This window comes from Euprymna scolopes, chromosome 19, assembly GCF_053919585.1.
Source record: "Euprymna scolopes isolate OS-2025 chromosome 19, ASM5391958v1, whole genome shotgun sequence".
In the NCBI taxonomy this organism is placed as follows: Eukaryota; Metazoa; Mollusca; class Cephalopoda; order Sepiida; family Sepiolidae; genus Euprymna; species Euprymna scolopes.
In genome coordinates, this window is record NC_136500.1 from 41324575 (window position 1) to 41340610 (window position 16036).

Below are 16036 nucleotides of genomic sequence, written 5' to 3' on the forward strand. Positions count from 1 at the left end.
AAAAAATCATAATTATTTGCTAATCAGCCAAATTCATAATTATTTGCTAATAAGCCAAATTCATAATTATTTGCTAATAAGCCAAAGTCATAATTATTTGCTAATAAGCCAAATTCATAATTATTTGCTAATAAGCCAAATTAATAATTATTTTCTAAGAAGCCTAATACATAATTTTTTGCTAATAAGCCAAATTAATACGTATTTGCTAATAAGCCAAGTTCATAATTGTTTGCTAATAAGGCAAATTCATAATTATTTGCTAATAAGCTAAGTTCATAATTATTTTCTAATAAGCCAAATTCATAATTATTTGTCTAATAAGCCAAATTCATAATTATTTGCTAATCAGCCAATTTCATAAATATTTTCTAATAAGCAAAATTCGTAATTATTTGCTAATAAGCCAAATTATTAATTATTTTCTAATAAGCCAAATTCATTATTATATGCTAATAAGCCAAATTAATAATTATTTGCTAATAAGCCAAAGTCATAATTTTTTGCTAATAAGCCATGTTCATAATTATTTGCTAATAGGCCAAATTCATAATTATTTTCTAATAAGCCAAATTCATAAATATTTTCTAATAAGCCAAATTCATAATTATTTGCCAATAAGCATAATTCATAATTATTTACTTATAAGCCCGATTTATAATTGATTTCTAATAAGTCAAATTATATAATTATTAGCTAATAAGCCAAATTCATAATTCTTTACTAATAAGCCAAATTCATAATTATTTTCTAATAAGCCACGTTCATAATTATTTGCTAATAAGCTAAATTAATAATTATTTGCTAATAAGCCAAAGTCATAATTATTTGCTAATAAGCAAAGTTCATAATTTTTTTCTAATAAGCCAAATTCATAATTATTTGCTAATAAACTAAATTCATAATTATTTGCTAATAAGCCAAAGTCATAATTATTTTCTAATAAGCCAAATTCATAATTATTTGCTAATAAGCAAAGTTCATACTTATTTTCTAATAAGCCAAATTCATAATTATATGCTAATAAGCCAAATTAATAATTATTTGCTAATAAGCCAAAGTCATGATTATTTGCTTATAAGCAAAGCTCATAATTATTTTCTAATAAGCCAAATTTATAATTATTTGTAATAAGCTAAATTCATAATTATTTGCTGATAAGCCAAATCATAATTTTTGCTAATAAGCCAAATTAATAATTATTTTCTAATAAGCCAAGTTCATATTGATTTTCTAATATGCCAAATTCATAATTATTTGCTAATAAGCCAAGTTCATAATTATTTGCTAATAAGCCAAAATCGTTATTATTTGCTTATAAGCAAAATTCGTAATTTTTTGCCAATAAGCCAAATTCATAATTATTTGCTGATACGCCAAATTCATAATTATATGCTAATAAGCCAAAGTCATAATTATTTTATAATAAGCCAAATTTATAATTATTTGCTTATAAGAAAAGTTCATAATTATTTTCTAATGAGCCAAATAAATAATTATTTGCTAATAAGCCAAATTAATAATTATTTGCTAATAAGCCAAAATCGTAATTATTTGATAATAAGCCAAATTCATAATTATTTCCTAATAAGCAAAATTCATAATTATTTTCTAATAAGCCAAAGTCATAATTATTTGCTTATAAGCCAAAGTCATAATTATTTGCTAATATGTTAAGTTCATAATTATTTTCTAATTAGCAAAGTACATATTTATTTGCTAATAAAAAAATTAATAATTTTTTTCTAATAAGCCAAGTTCACAATTATTTGCTAATAGGCCAAATTCATAATTATTTTCTAATAAGCAAAATTCATAAATATTTTCTAATAAGCAAATAACCTAATTATTTTCTAATAAGCCAAATTTATAATTATTTTCTAATAAGCCAAATTCATAAATATTTTCTAATAAGCCAAATTAATAATTATTTGCCAATAAGCATAATTCATAATTATTTACTTATAAGCCAGATTTATAATTGCTTTCTAATAAGTCAAATTATATAATTATTAGCTAATAAGCCAAATTCATAATTATTTACTAATAAGCCAAATTCATAATTATTTTGTAATAAGCACCGTTCATAATTATTTGCTATTAAGCTAAATTAATAATTATTTGCTAATAAGCCAAAGTCATAATTATTTGCTAATAAGCAAAGTTCATAATTTGTTTCTACTAAGCCAAATTCATAATTATTTGCTAATAAACCAAATTCATAATTATTTGCTAATAAGCCAAAGTCATAATTATTTTCTAATAAGCCAAATTCATAATTATTTGCTAATAAGCAAAGTTCATACTTATTTTCTAATAAGCCAAATTCATAATTATATGCTAATAAGCCAAATTAATAATTATTTGCTAATAAGCCAAAGTCATGATAATTTGCTTATAAGCAAAGTTCATAATTATTTTCTAATAAGCCAAATTCATAATTATTTGTAATAAGCTAAATTCATAATTATTTGCTGATAAGCCAAAGTCATAATTTTTGCTAATAAGCAAAGTTCATAATTATTTTCTTATAAGCCAAGTTCATAATGATTTTCTAATATGCCAAATTCATAATTATTTGCTAATAAGCCAAACTCATAATTATTTGCTAATAAGCCAAAGTCATTATTTTTTGCTAATAAGCCAAATTCATAATTATTTTCTAATAAGCCAAATTAATAATTATTTTCTAAGAAGCCTAATACATAATTTTTTGCTAATAAGCCAAATTAATAATTATTTGCTAATAAGCCAAGTTCATAATTGTTTGCTAATAAGGCAAATTCATAATTATTTTCTAATAAGCCAAATTCATAATTATTTGCTATTAAGCTTAGTTTATAATTATTTTCTAATAAGCCAAATTCATAATTATTTGTCGAATAAGCCTAATTCATAATTATTTTCTAATAAGCCAAATTCATAATTATTTGCTAATAAGCCAAATTCATAATTATTTTCTAATAAGCCAAATTAATAATTATTTGCTTATAAGCCAAATTAATAATTATGTGCTAATAAGCCAAATTAATAATTATTTACTAATAAGCCACATTCATAATTATTTGCTAATAAGCCAAGTTCATAATTATTTGCTAATAAGCCAAAGTCATAATTATTTGCTAATAAGCATAATTCATAATTATTTGCTAATAAGCCAATTTAATAATTATTTTCTAAGAAGCCTAATACATAATTTTTTGCTAATAAGCCAAATTAATAAGTATTTGCTAATAAGCCAAATTCATAATTGTTTGCTAATAAGGCAAATTCATAATTATTTGCTAATAAGCTAAGTTTATAATTATTTTCTAATAAGCCAAATTCATAATTATTTGTCTTATAAGCCAAATTTATAATTATTTGCTAATCAGCCAATTTCATAAATATTTTCTAATAAGCAAAATTCGTAATTATTTGCTAATAAGCCAAATTATTAATTATTTTCTAATAAGCCAAATTCATAATTATATGCTAATAAGCCAAATTAATAATTATTTGCTAATAAGCCAAAGTCATAATTATTTGCTAATAAGATATGTTCATAATTATTTGCTAATAAGCCAAATTTATAATTATTTGCTAATAAGCCAAAGTCATAATTATTTGCTTATAAGCCAAAATCGTTATTATTTGCTTATAAGCAAAATTCGTAATTTTTTGCTAATAAGCCAAATTCATAATTATTTGCTGATACGCCAAATTCATAATTATATGCTAATAAGCCAAAGTCATAATTATTTGCTAATAAGCCAAATTCATAATTATTTGCTAATAAGCCAAATTTATAATTATTTGCTTATATGAAAAGTTCATAATTATTTTCTAATGAGCCAAATTCATAATTATTTGTAATAAGCTAAATTCATAATTATTTGCTGATAAGCCAAAGCATAATTTTTGCTAATAAGCAAAGTTCATAATTATTTTCTAATAAGCCAAGTTCATATTGATTTTCTAATATGCCAAATTCATAATTATTTGCTAATAAGCCAAGTTCATAATTATTTGCTAATAAGCCAAATTCATTATTATTTTCTGATAGGCAAAATTCATAATTATTTGCTTATAAGCCAAACTCATAATTATTTTGTTACATAAGGGAGGGAGAAGAAACGGATTTGGACTTGGACACTTTACTTGAGGGGTACTGGTACCCTGGTGATGACGTGTCTATTTTACTAATGAAGAGAAAAAGTTTATGACGATGAGAGAGATATTACAAGTGTTATGAGACGAGAGAACGGGACCCAAGATCCCTTAAACCGTTTGTCTGGTGGTTAAGACACTTGTTGTGGATGTTTATATATAGAAGTTCATACCTGGTTTTGCTGCTCTGGGAGAGTCTTCATCTGGGTGGAGCTCTCTTGCTGTTTTCGCCGGAATACACAAGATGAAGACAGATGTTGGGTTTTCAACCTTTTATTCTCCCAGGCATGATCTGCAGATGTCGCCATCGATGGTCTCCACTGTGGGTACCTACCACGTCCCACGTCTGGGGCGCGCATCTCCCCCCTTACTTAGGAGAGAACCATTTTAGACCTCTGCTCGGCTTGGCATTTTCTGAGAGACTCAACGTTTCACCAACCTTGCCACGTAGCATCACATGACATCCGGTTAAATGAAACGTCACTTCCTACAACGTGGATTTACTACAAAAATATCTCTCTGACCTCCTCCCACCCTCTCCCTCTCTCTCTCGATCTACTATCTAATAGAGACACAGAGAAAGAAAATAGAGAGAGTATGAAAGAGCCAGAGAGAGAGAGAGGAGAGATGCTCTTTAACATTCCTCCACCCCTTTTTTATCAAAATGTATGGCAAGCCATACATTTTTAATAACTAACTAACTAAAAAAAATAATTATGTCCGAAGTACATCTTTATTCTTTCACTTTCCGGACTCACACCTTTTCCAAGAAAGATCAGGCACCAGTACTCTTCTACAACACTATCAACCCTTCTGCTGCTTCTCGAAAGTCCCTCCTCGACATTAACTTGCTTCCAAGTTAGACAAAGATACAGCTTTGCAGATATACATCTTGTCTAGGCGGTCGCATTGTTGGATATTTTCCACTGACTCTGCTCTTTATTTGGACCACTTGGCCAAACAAATGGAGACTCCATTTTCGATCACTTTTTCGAAATGGGGCCAGCATATCGCAATTACGACCAGAACGTCGGATGCTCCATGTTGGTGGTAGCTTTATCGCATGGGGACTCGAACCCCAGACCCTCAGATTAAAAGTCTGATGCTCTACCGACCCAACCATCCCACTCGCGTTCTCGACTTTCAGCATAGGCCTAAGTCCCAGTTTTTTTTTTCCTTTACTGTAATGCCCTGACGTCTTTCTCTGAGTGGTCCTATTACTGGAGCTTTGTTCTATTCAATCTACTACTTCGGGACTTCACAAAGCTCTTCTACTAACTCCCTTGGTTGGTCTAAGCCAAGATACGCCTTCACACTGATTCACTCGGAGCCTGTTTGAGTTCCTGGAACCCGACAAGATACGGAATCATCACTCTCTAACTAATGCGCCAAAGCTTACTTGCGCATCGATTTCTAACTAAGTAGCTTTCCCTTTGTGATTTTTTCGTATTCCCAGCAAGTCCCAAGATTCCAACCCAGATATTCCTCACACATTCCTCTAAAAAAATAAAAAAAAATAATAAGGCTCTATCTTGTCTCTTACGTAATCTGCATCTTTCCCTTTCTTCTATCTCCCCGTGATTAGGCTTGGTACCGACTGTCCAGTCGCTCCGTACCCTGAGGAATTATCGCGACCTCGCACGCCAGACTTTTGTTGGACAAGACTTATTGCCGTTGCTTGGGCCTACGTGGCATCTTCCAACTCACTGGAACCACTAGTATTGTTTTAACAGGGTTCTCATTACTCTAAAATAGTATTTCCCCTGCCAAATTTTCTAATTTGTGACAATACCGTGGCTTATAAAAAAAATAAAACAACAGAAAAAACTGCTTTCTACAGCCTAATCGCCTTGTAATTCTCATGAAAAAAATGCAACTACGCGCTAAACGTCCCTAAAATATAACTAAACCAACCAAATCTATTCCAAAATAATTTAATTTAATAATACCAATTAAATTCACCCAGCATGGTTCTTTTTTTTTTTAAATTTGGTACCTTTAATTCACAATAGGGTAACATTTTACTTCTAAAATTCTTCCTCCACCCCTTTTTTTTATCAAAATGTATGGCAAAGCCATACATTTTTAATAACTAACAAACTAAACTAAGGAGGGAATACATACGCTACCCGCTGGCAAGAAGACTGTCCTACGATAAATCGATAAACTCAAAATTAAATAAATACAACAATAAAAGTGCCATGTAGCGCTACCCTGCGCTCTTCAAGGTCAAACTCCTTTATGACCCCATGGCTTCTTCGTACCCATCTCGGGACTTCCAGAGCATCCTTTGCTCCCGGTCGACACTACTCGTGGTCGATAATTTCACGGCTCCTAGCCGAACAACAATAAAACACAAAATCGAGGTCCATCTGCCTCCTACTTACATCTCAGGATTTACGGACAATCTTCTTTACTCCTAGGTAGCACAAAAAAAATAAAATCCCATCCCAAACCTTCACCATTTCACATCAAATGTTCTTAATTAATTTACCTCCTCTATGACTATACTTAATTGGTCCAAGAGTAATCAAGTCGGTTTTATTTATTCTATCCCATTTACCTTTGTGTGGTCAACACCTTTATTTATTCTACCCCATTTACATTTGTGTGGTCAACACACAATGGACATGTCCTCCGACTGTCCATAATAGTTACAGAGATCGCCCATTTCTCTATAACTATCTCGTGCTTCCCTGAGCACCTACCAAAATATGGATTTTTTTTTTAATTTATTACGAGGACGTTCTGTACCGCCCTCCACCGACTTACGCATCCGGAACAAAAAAAAATCTGTCGAAACTACAAGAACAAAACAACAAACAAAAAAAATATGTATACATGACCACCTCGAAACTAGAATAAATACCGACTGACTTCCTGACCTCATTACTCATAATCCAGCAAACCGTCTGCCTGTCCAACTACTGTATTTCGATAAAAAAAAAATCCTTATTCTTTATTCTTTTGTCTTCCGACATCATCCCATTTTAAAATTCTCATTTATGTTTTCCTTGCATAATCCCGTTATCTCAAAAATTATTATTGATAATTGATATACCTCTATCCTGTCATCATCTTATTTTTAAAAAATTAAATTACATTGACACCACGTGGCAAGACCATCGATGCCCCCATCTGCTATACAAATACAAGATAACAAAAGTACAGAAAAAGAAATACAGAAAAATACACATGGCAACTCAACAATACTTAACAATATTCAATAATACTTAATATATACTTAATTAATTCACTTATAACTAACAACTTTCAGCAAAGTTCAACAAAATTATCACAGATCAAATTGTCCACGTAAGCAAAGTTCAAGGGTTTTCTGAAACTAAAAAAAATCATTATTCTTTTACAATTAACCACATAATTAAATTAAAAAGTTCCGCTTCTATTCTATTCATATAATTATAATTTACTTAAAATTAATCCGGAGGGATGCCACATCACCAACCTGATTTTTATTTATCACCTAATACTTTCGACAATAGTGTAATTTCTTTTTTTTTTTTTTTCAAATCTAAAATGACATCTTGCTATTCCGAATGCATTTAAAAGTTCACTGTCCCTTATTTTTGTAACGCTTTGCTAAATTCAACAATGTCAAATGACTGACAGGTTTATAAACTGTGGACAAGCTCGATGTCTTTTGCTTCAACAAATGTTCGTTTGTGTTGTCTTGTCTATTTAAATATATATATATATATATACGTTTTTTTTTTCTTTCTCCGTGTTTTCAATTCTTTCTCTGTGTTTTTCAATTTAATTTTCATTTTTAATATGGTAAATTAATTTTCTTTTCTCTTTTGTTTTTCAGTCGTTTTCAAAGCTTACAGCGTATTTTTAATTTTGGAGTTTAATTTTCTTCTAAATGCGTATGGTATTCTTCATGCCTTTGCTATCTTTTTCAACACATAACTGAATCATTTTTTCTTCTTCTTCCTTCCTCTCTCTCTCTATCTTTCTATCTCTCTACCGGTTTTTCACTGTTCTTCATTTATTCTCTTTTTCTCTTCATTTTCACTATTCTTTCTTTTTTTATTCCACTGTCTCTTCTCCGTTTTTTTTCTCCCTCCTTTTTCCTACATTTCTCTTCTTGTCTTTATTTTTCCTCGTTATTTCTTTTTCTCGTTATGTCCGTGGCAATCACAGTTTCTATATATGCCCCATGCGGGGGCAAGGAGGTCAACGGCACCAAATAACATATATGTTACATAAGGGAGGGAGAAGAAACGGATTTGGACTTGGACACTTTACTTGAGGGATACTGGTACCCTGGTGATGACGTGTCCATTTTACTAATGAAGAGAAAAAGTTTATGACGATGAGAGAGATATTACAAGTGTTATGAGACGAGAGAACGGGACCCAAGATCCCTTAAACCGTTTGTCTGGTGGTTAAGACACTTGTTGTGGATGTTTATATATAGAAGTTCATACCTGGTTTTGCTGCTCTGGGAGAGTCTTCATCTGGGTGGAGCTCTCTTGCTGTTTTCGCCGGAATACACAAGATGAAGACAGATGTTGGGTTTTCAACCTTTTATTCTCCCAGGCATGATCTGCAGATGTCGCCATCGATGGTCTCCACTGTGGGTACCTACCACGTCCCACGTCTAGGGCGCGCATCTCCCCCCTTACTTAGGAGAGAACCATTTTAGACCTCTGCTCGGCTTGGCATTTTCTGAGAGACTCAACGTTTCACCAACCTTGCCACGTAGCATCACATGACATCCGGTTAGATGAAACGTCACTTCCTACACCGTGGATTTACTACAAAAATATCTCTCTGACCTCCTCCCACCCTCTCCCTCTCTCTCTCGATCAACTATCTAATAGAGACACAGAGAGAGAAAATAGAGAGAGTATGAAAGAGCCAGAGAGAGAGAGAGGAGAGATGCTCTTTAACAATTTGCTAATAAGCCAAATTCATAATTATTTGCTAATAAGCCAAAGTCATAATTATTTGCTAATAAGCCAAATTCATAATTATTTGCTGATAAGCCAAATTAATAATTATTTTCTAAGAAGCCTAATACATAATTTTTTGCTAATGAGCCAAACTAATAATTATTTGCTAATAAGCCAAGTTCATAATTGTTTGCTAATAAGGCAAATTCATAATTATTTGCTAATAAGCTAAGTTTATAATTATTTTCTAATAAGCCAAATTCATAATTATTTGTCTAATAAGCCAAATTCATAATTATTTGCTAATCAGCCAATTTAATAAATATTTTCTAATAAGCCAAATTCATAATTATTTTCTAATAAGCCAAATTATTAATTATTTTCTAATAAGCCAAATTCATAATTATATGCTAATAAGCCAAATTAATAATTATTTGCTAATAAGCCAAAGTCATAATTATTTGCTAATAAGCCATGTTCATAATTATTTGCTAATAAGCCAAATTTAGAATTATTTGCTAATAAGCCAAAGTCATAATTATTTGCTTATAAGCCAAAATCGTTATTATTTGCTGATAAGCAAAATTCGTAATTTTTTGCTAATAAGCCAAATTCATAATTTTTTGCTTATACGCCAAATTCATAATTATATGCTAATAAGCCAAAGTCATAATTATTTGCTAATAAGCCAAATTCATAATTATTTGCTTATAAGCCAAATTTATAATTATTTGCTAATAAGAAAAGTTCATAATTATTTTCTAATAAGCCAAATAAATAATTATTTGCTAAAAAGCCAAATTAATAATTATTTGCTAATAAGTCAAATTCATAATTATTTGCTAATAAGCCAAATTGCTAATTATTTCCTAATAAGCAAAATTCATAATTATTTGCTAATAAGCCAAAGTCATAATTATTTGCTTATAAGCCAAAGTCATAATTATTTGCTAATAAGTAAAGTTCATAATTATTTTCTAATTAGCAAAGTACATATTTATTTTCTAATAAAAAAAATTAAAAAATTTTTTCTAATAAGTCAAGTTCATAATTATTTGCTAATAGGCCAAATTCATAATTATTTTCTAATAAGCAAATAACCTAATTATTTTCTAATAAGCCAAATTCATAATTATTTGCCAATAAGCATAATTCATAATAATTTCTTATAAGCCAGATTTATAATTGATTTCTAATAAGTCAAATTATATAATTATTTGCTAATAAGCCAAATTCATAATTATTTACTAATAAGCCACGTTCATAATTATTTGCTAATAAGCTAAATTAATAATTATTTGCTAATAAGCCAAAGTCATAATTATTTGCTAATAAGCAAAGTGCATAATTTTTTTCTAATAAGCCAAATTCATAATTATTTGCTAATAAACCAAATTCATAATTATTTGCTAATAAGCCAAAGTCATAATTATTTTCTAATAAGCCAAATTCATAATTATTTGCTAATAAGCAAAGTTCATAATTATTTTCTAATAAGCCAAATTCATAATTATATGCTAATAAGCCAAATTAATAATTATTTGCTAATACGGTAAAGTCATGATTATTTGCTTATAAGCAAAGTTCATAATTATTTTCTAATAAGCCAAATTCATAATTATTTGTAATAAGCTAAATTCATAATTATTTGCTGATAAGCCAAAGTCATAATTTTTGCTAATAAGCAAAGTTCATAATTATTTTCTAATAAGCCAAGTTCATAATGATTTTCTAATATGCCAAATTCATAATTATTTGCTAATAAGCCAAGTTCATAATTATTTTCTAATAAGCCAAATTCATTATTATTTTCTGATAAGCCAAATTCATAATTATTTGCTAATCAGCCAAATTCATAATTATTTGCTAATAAGCCAAAGTCATAATTATTTGCTAATAAGCCAAAGTCAGGATTTTTTGCTAATAAGCCAAATTCATAATTATTTGCTAATAAGCCAAATTAATAATTATTTTCTAAGAAGCCTAATACATAATTTTTTGCTAATAAGCCAAATTAATAATTATTTGCTAATAAGCCAAGTTCATAATTGTTTGCTAATAAGGCAAATTCATAATTATTTTCTAATAAGCCAAAGTCATAATTATTTGCTAATAAGCTAAGTTCATAATTATTTTCTAATAAGCCAAATTCATAATTATTTGTCTAATAAGCCTGATTCATAATTATTTTCTAATAAGCCAAATTCATAATTATTTGCTAATAAGCCAAATTCATAATTATTTTCTAATAAGCCAAATTTATAATTATTTGCTAATAAGCCAAATTAATAATTATGTGCTAATAAGCCAAATTAATAATTATTTACTAATAAGCCAAAGTCATAATTATTTGCTAATAAGCCAAATTCATAATTATTTGCTAATAAGCAAAATTCATGATTATATGCTAATAAGCCAAATTCATAATTATTTGTTAAATGGAAATGATTGATTTTTTTTTATGTTAGCCGTTGTTTTAAATATAGAGTATGGGGAACATTTCAATATCCTTATTATAATTATCGTTTTGCTCTTTTATGTAATTCAACTGTAGTCTATCTCATTAACCTTTATCCTTGAGATACTTTTATCCTATTAAGTCGTAACTAATTAGGACAAATAAGTTAACAATGATTAAATAGGTATTGGATCGGTGTGTTATATTCGAATTCTGTTAGTTCCAACACATCAAATTTGTTAAGGAGTATTTAGTTCACTAGGGTCGAAAAATAGTATTGAGAAGTGGCCCTCGAGAAGAGGCAGTGATTTAAAAAGAGTGACTGGGCAGCCCCGTCGGCATTACCCGGTAAGGGTACCCCAGGCGATTAAGTATTAACTTACCCCTTTCTCAAAGAGAGAAGGCAGAGACTTGAACTGCACAGATACAGCATTTTTTTTTTTTTTTAAACAGAGATCACCACTAATCAAGGCCCGGAAGCCACTCAGGGATAAGGGTTATTGCAAGTACATTACGTTAGTGAGGAGATTTGATGAAGTGTTTACTTAAGGGGGCGGTTCATTAGGAATTTGTTAACATTAGACTTGAAGACATCCAAGTTGTAGTCCGGAGGGAAGCAGGCAGACGGAACAGAGTTCCACAGGCGTGCAGTTCTAAGAAAGAAGCTTTGTTCATGAAATCCGCGTTTTGATTTAGGCACAGATATAGAGTGGGGGAAATTTTTCACAGTGGATTCAGCTAGACGGGTGTTTTTCGTGAAAGATTGGCGAGGGGGGACCAGGGATTGGAGTTCAGACGAGCACCTGCCATGAAAATAACGATAAAACAAGGATAGGCTTGCAACGTCTTTTCTGTGGGAGAGGGGTTGCAGGGTAGAGAAAAGGGCATCCCACACTAAACCACGAAGTCTATTTTGTACTCTGTAAAGGCATGATAGGCTGTTTTTGGCAGCTCCTGCCCAGATATGGCAACAGTATTCCATCCTTGGCCGTACTTGGCTTTTATATAGATAGAGAATTGCATCAGTAGTGAGATATCTTCTGGAGCGGTAGAAGGATCCCACCATCTTTCCAGCGACCTTGGCAACAGACTTGATGTACGTGTTCCATTTCAGATCAGGAGTAAAGGTCAAACCCAGAAGCTTGTCAAAACACGGGGCCTCACCCAGACGAGAGCCATCCATCACAATTGATGCCAGATGGGAATCAGAGCGTTGATGATGTAAGGATAGGAGTTTGGTTTTGGATGCATTAAAGATAACTAGCCACATCTTCCCCCCACTGAACCACGCGCTCGAGATCAGAGGAGAGAGAATCAGAGAGAACTTTGTCATTTACAGCCTTTGATGTGTTGCCATAGATGGTCGTGTCATCAGCATAGATGTCAACGAATGATTTAAGTATGTGTTTAGGGAGGTCATTGATGTAGATCAGGAAGAGAGTTGGGCCCAGGATTGACCCCTGAGGGACTCCAGCATTTATATTGCAGGCCTCCGATTTTTGACCATCTACCACTACTCTTATGAGCCTATCGGAGAGAAATGATTTAATGATTGAGAAAACATTTCCAGTTATACCGTAGCTGGAAATCTTGTGAAGTAGACCCTTATGCCATACTTTGTCGAAGGCCTTTGATATGTCAAGAGCAATTGCCCTTGAAAGGAAGCCTTTGTCAAGAGATTCACTAATCCTGTGGGATATAACCGTCAGCACATCTGCGGTAGACCTTGCAGAGCGGAAACCATATTGTGTGTCACTAAGAAGGTTATTCCTGCTGAGGTGGTTGACTATTTCTCTATTTAATATGGATTCCAGCAACTTACTCATAACACAGAGAAGCATAACATCGCAATCAACCAGGTCATTAAAAGAATGGTCTAATCGCTATTGATTTGGCAGCCAATGATAAAAAAACTTCGGGCTGTTGGAAACTATCCCACACCTCTTCTTTTAATATCTGATTTTAATCGGGAAAATTTGTCGTAATAGATAGAATAAAATGTATCCTATTTTTGTGTTCAATATATAATTTTTGTAACTCATACCAACAAGGCACATTCCACTGGAACGAGAAGGACTACTGTCAATAAGAGACCATGCTTACAGGGACACTCTCAGTAGGGAGTTGAACAGCAAGATATTTTTCACATCACATTGAAATTTATGCAGCGTGTGCAATAAGCGGAGCAGATTACAGGAATGGAATTCTAGAGTTTAAAAGTTAATAATTCATAACAAATGCACGCAAAAATTCTATTAATATAGTTTCAATTCATAGTACTTACCGTCTGTAGAAAGCATTACCGTGGGTCTGCTTCTTGGCTAGCTATAACATTATCATTTTCAAATCCAATATGAATAAATTCTTGCTAGGCCGCCCTCTTAGACTTAGATAATCTATCTCTACCCATGTTCCACCATGACTTATCTTGTCTCCCCATGCAACTAATACTTAACACTTATCCTAGAGTAGAGGGTTTGATAAGTGGTAACAATTCAAAATATAAAAAATGTTAAACGAAACAAACCCTCAGAGTAAAAGTATCTTCGGCATCGAGGAACGTCTAGTATGAGGCGTAGTACTTTGCTATTTGTCCGTTTAGTCGGATGTATTTATTTCAAGGCGACAATAGTGTTGCGACTTCGACAGGACGCATTCCATTAAAGTTCTTGTAAAACAAGTACTGGAACGTTACATTGTACGATGGAACAGGGGTTGTACCTATTTGCAATGTCCCGCCAGAAACGTAGAGAAAAGGTACAAAAAATATTGTCTCAGTCGTGAAGGACCGCTCCTCCGCAGAAAGAGAACAAGAAATGGAAGTGCAGCATCCGGAGAACTGACACCACACCTCGATCTTGGCCAAAAGACCAAGTAATTAAAGGAGTTGTAGATTGATAGACATTTCGAGATCTATTGAATTGCATATTGCTTTTTGGATTCTGTCTAATACGGAGAAACTAGTGGTTGATGTAGTGTGCTATATGTAGGTGCAATTGCGTTCTTATATGGGTAGCAACGGATACGGGTTAAAAAAAACAAACTTATTTTAATTTTACTAAACATTTCTCTTTTCTATTTATAGAAACTTAGCTATGCATCAATGCTTGTATGTCACCATGTAACAGATTCAATCAAAGACTCATTTCTTATAATTATGAATAAAAACAGTTGCTATGACTAGTGATGTGTGACTATTATAATTTTGTACAGTAGACTGAGTCTTTAATGAAATGACAAGTCACGTTCCGAGTCAATATTTTTTAGCGTGACGTGGGCGGACGTCACGAGATGGAATGCATATATAGACATGAGGAACGAGATGAAAGTGAGGAGAAGCGAAAAGAAAATAAAAGTAAAAGACCAGTGACTATCGGACATTTACGCTTGACAAACAGGCGAGTTTTTTTCTCTTGTCCTTTAGATGCCAGACGCTATGTGTGGTGCAGTATAATAAGAGCACCTTGTGTATGGTGCCTTGCATTAAATTCCAACTGTGTCTGGTGCCGTGTAGTGAGAGCCAACTACGTCTCCACCGTGTAGTATGCCCCAGTTGTGTCTGGTTCCGTTTGGTGAGAGCCAGCTGCCTGCTGTCGAGTATTGAAAACTAGTTGTATCTGCTGTCATGTATTGACAGCCAGCTGTGTCTGCTGTCGTGTAGCGAGAGATAGCTGTATCTGGTGCCGTGCAATGAAAACTAGCTGTGTCTGGTGCCGTGTATTGATAGCCGGCTGAGTTGATGGTCAATTAAAAACAGCAACCACGTTACAGTTATATTCACTAAGAGAATTAAAGATAAGGGATTATGTCTGAATAGACCTGCCGTATGGAGAGTCTAAGCATTCTCTCTCTGTATATATATATATATATATATATATATATATATATTTAGTAAGAGAGAGAGAATTCTTAAAGTAATGAAAGTATCAACTCTCTTTCTTTATCTATCTCCATATATATATATATATATATAAACATATATATACACATATACATACACATATATATATATATGCACATAATAAATATTTGAAATTTATCATCCACATTCTTATATGTCAGTATCACGGCTAGAACCCCAACCACGAATCAACTCATAACTTATACGTAAATTTTAGTCTATGAAGCTAATCCAACAGCTACGAAAAAAGAAAATAAATTAAATATTTTGATTTTTAAAAGCCAACATATAATAAGCCATCATAAATTATGTAACAAATCTATTTTTTTAGCATTTTAATCTGAGGGCTTATTCACAATTTAAAAAAAAATCTCTAGCCGCAAATAAAATTGTAATAAATTTTACTTTTAATTATAATTCACATGCACACATGTTTCGTCTTTTACACGAATCGTTAGTTTGGAGATGATTGTTCTGCCGGTTGTATAGTCCGACCACAAGACACGTGTCATTTGTTAACTTATATTTCAGTTTCGGTCAAACCACCATCTATGTCGAAAAGAAAAGATAAGTCTATGCTTTATTTCAAGAGAACATTTATTACGTCGT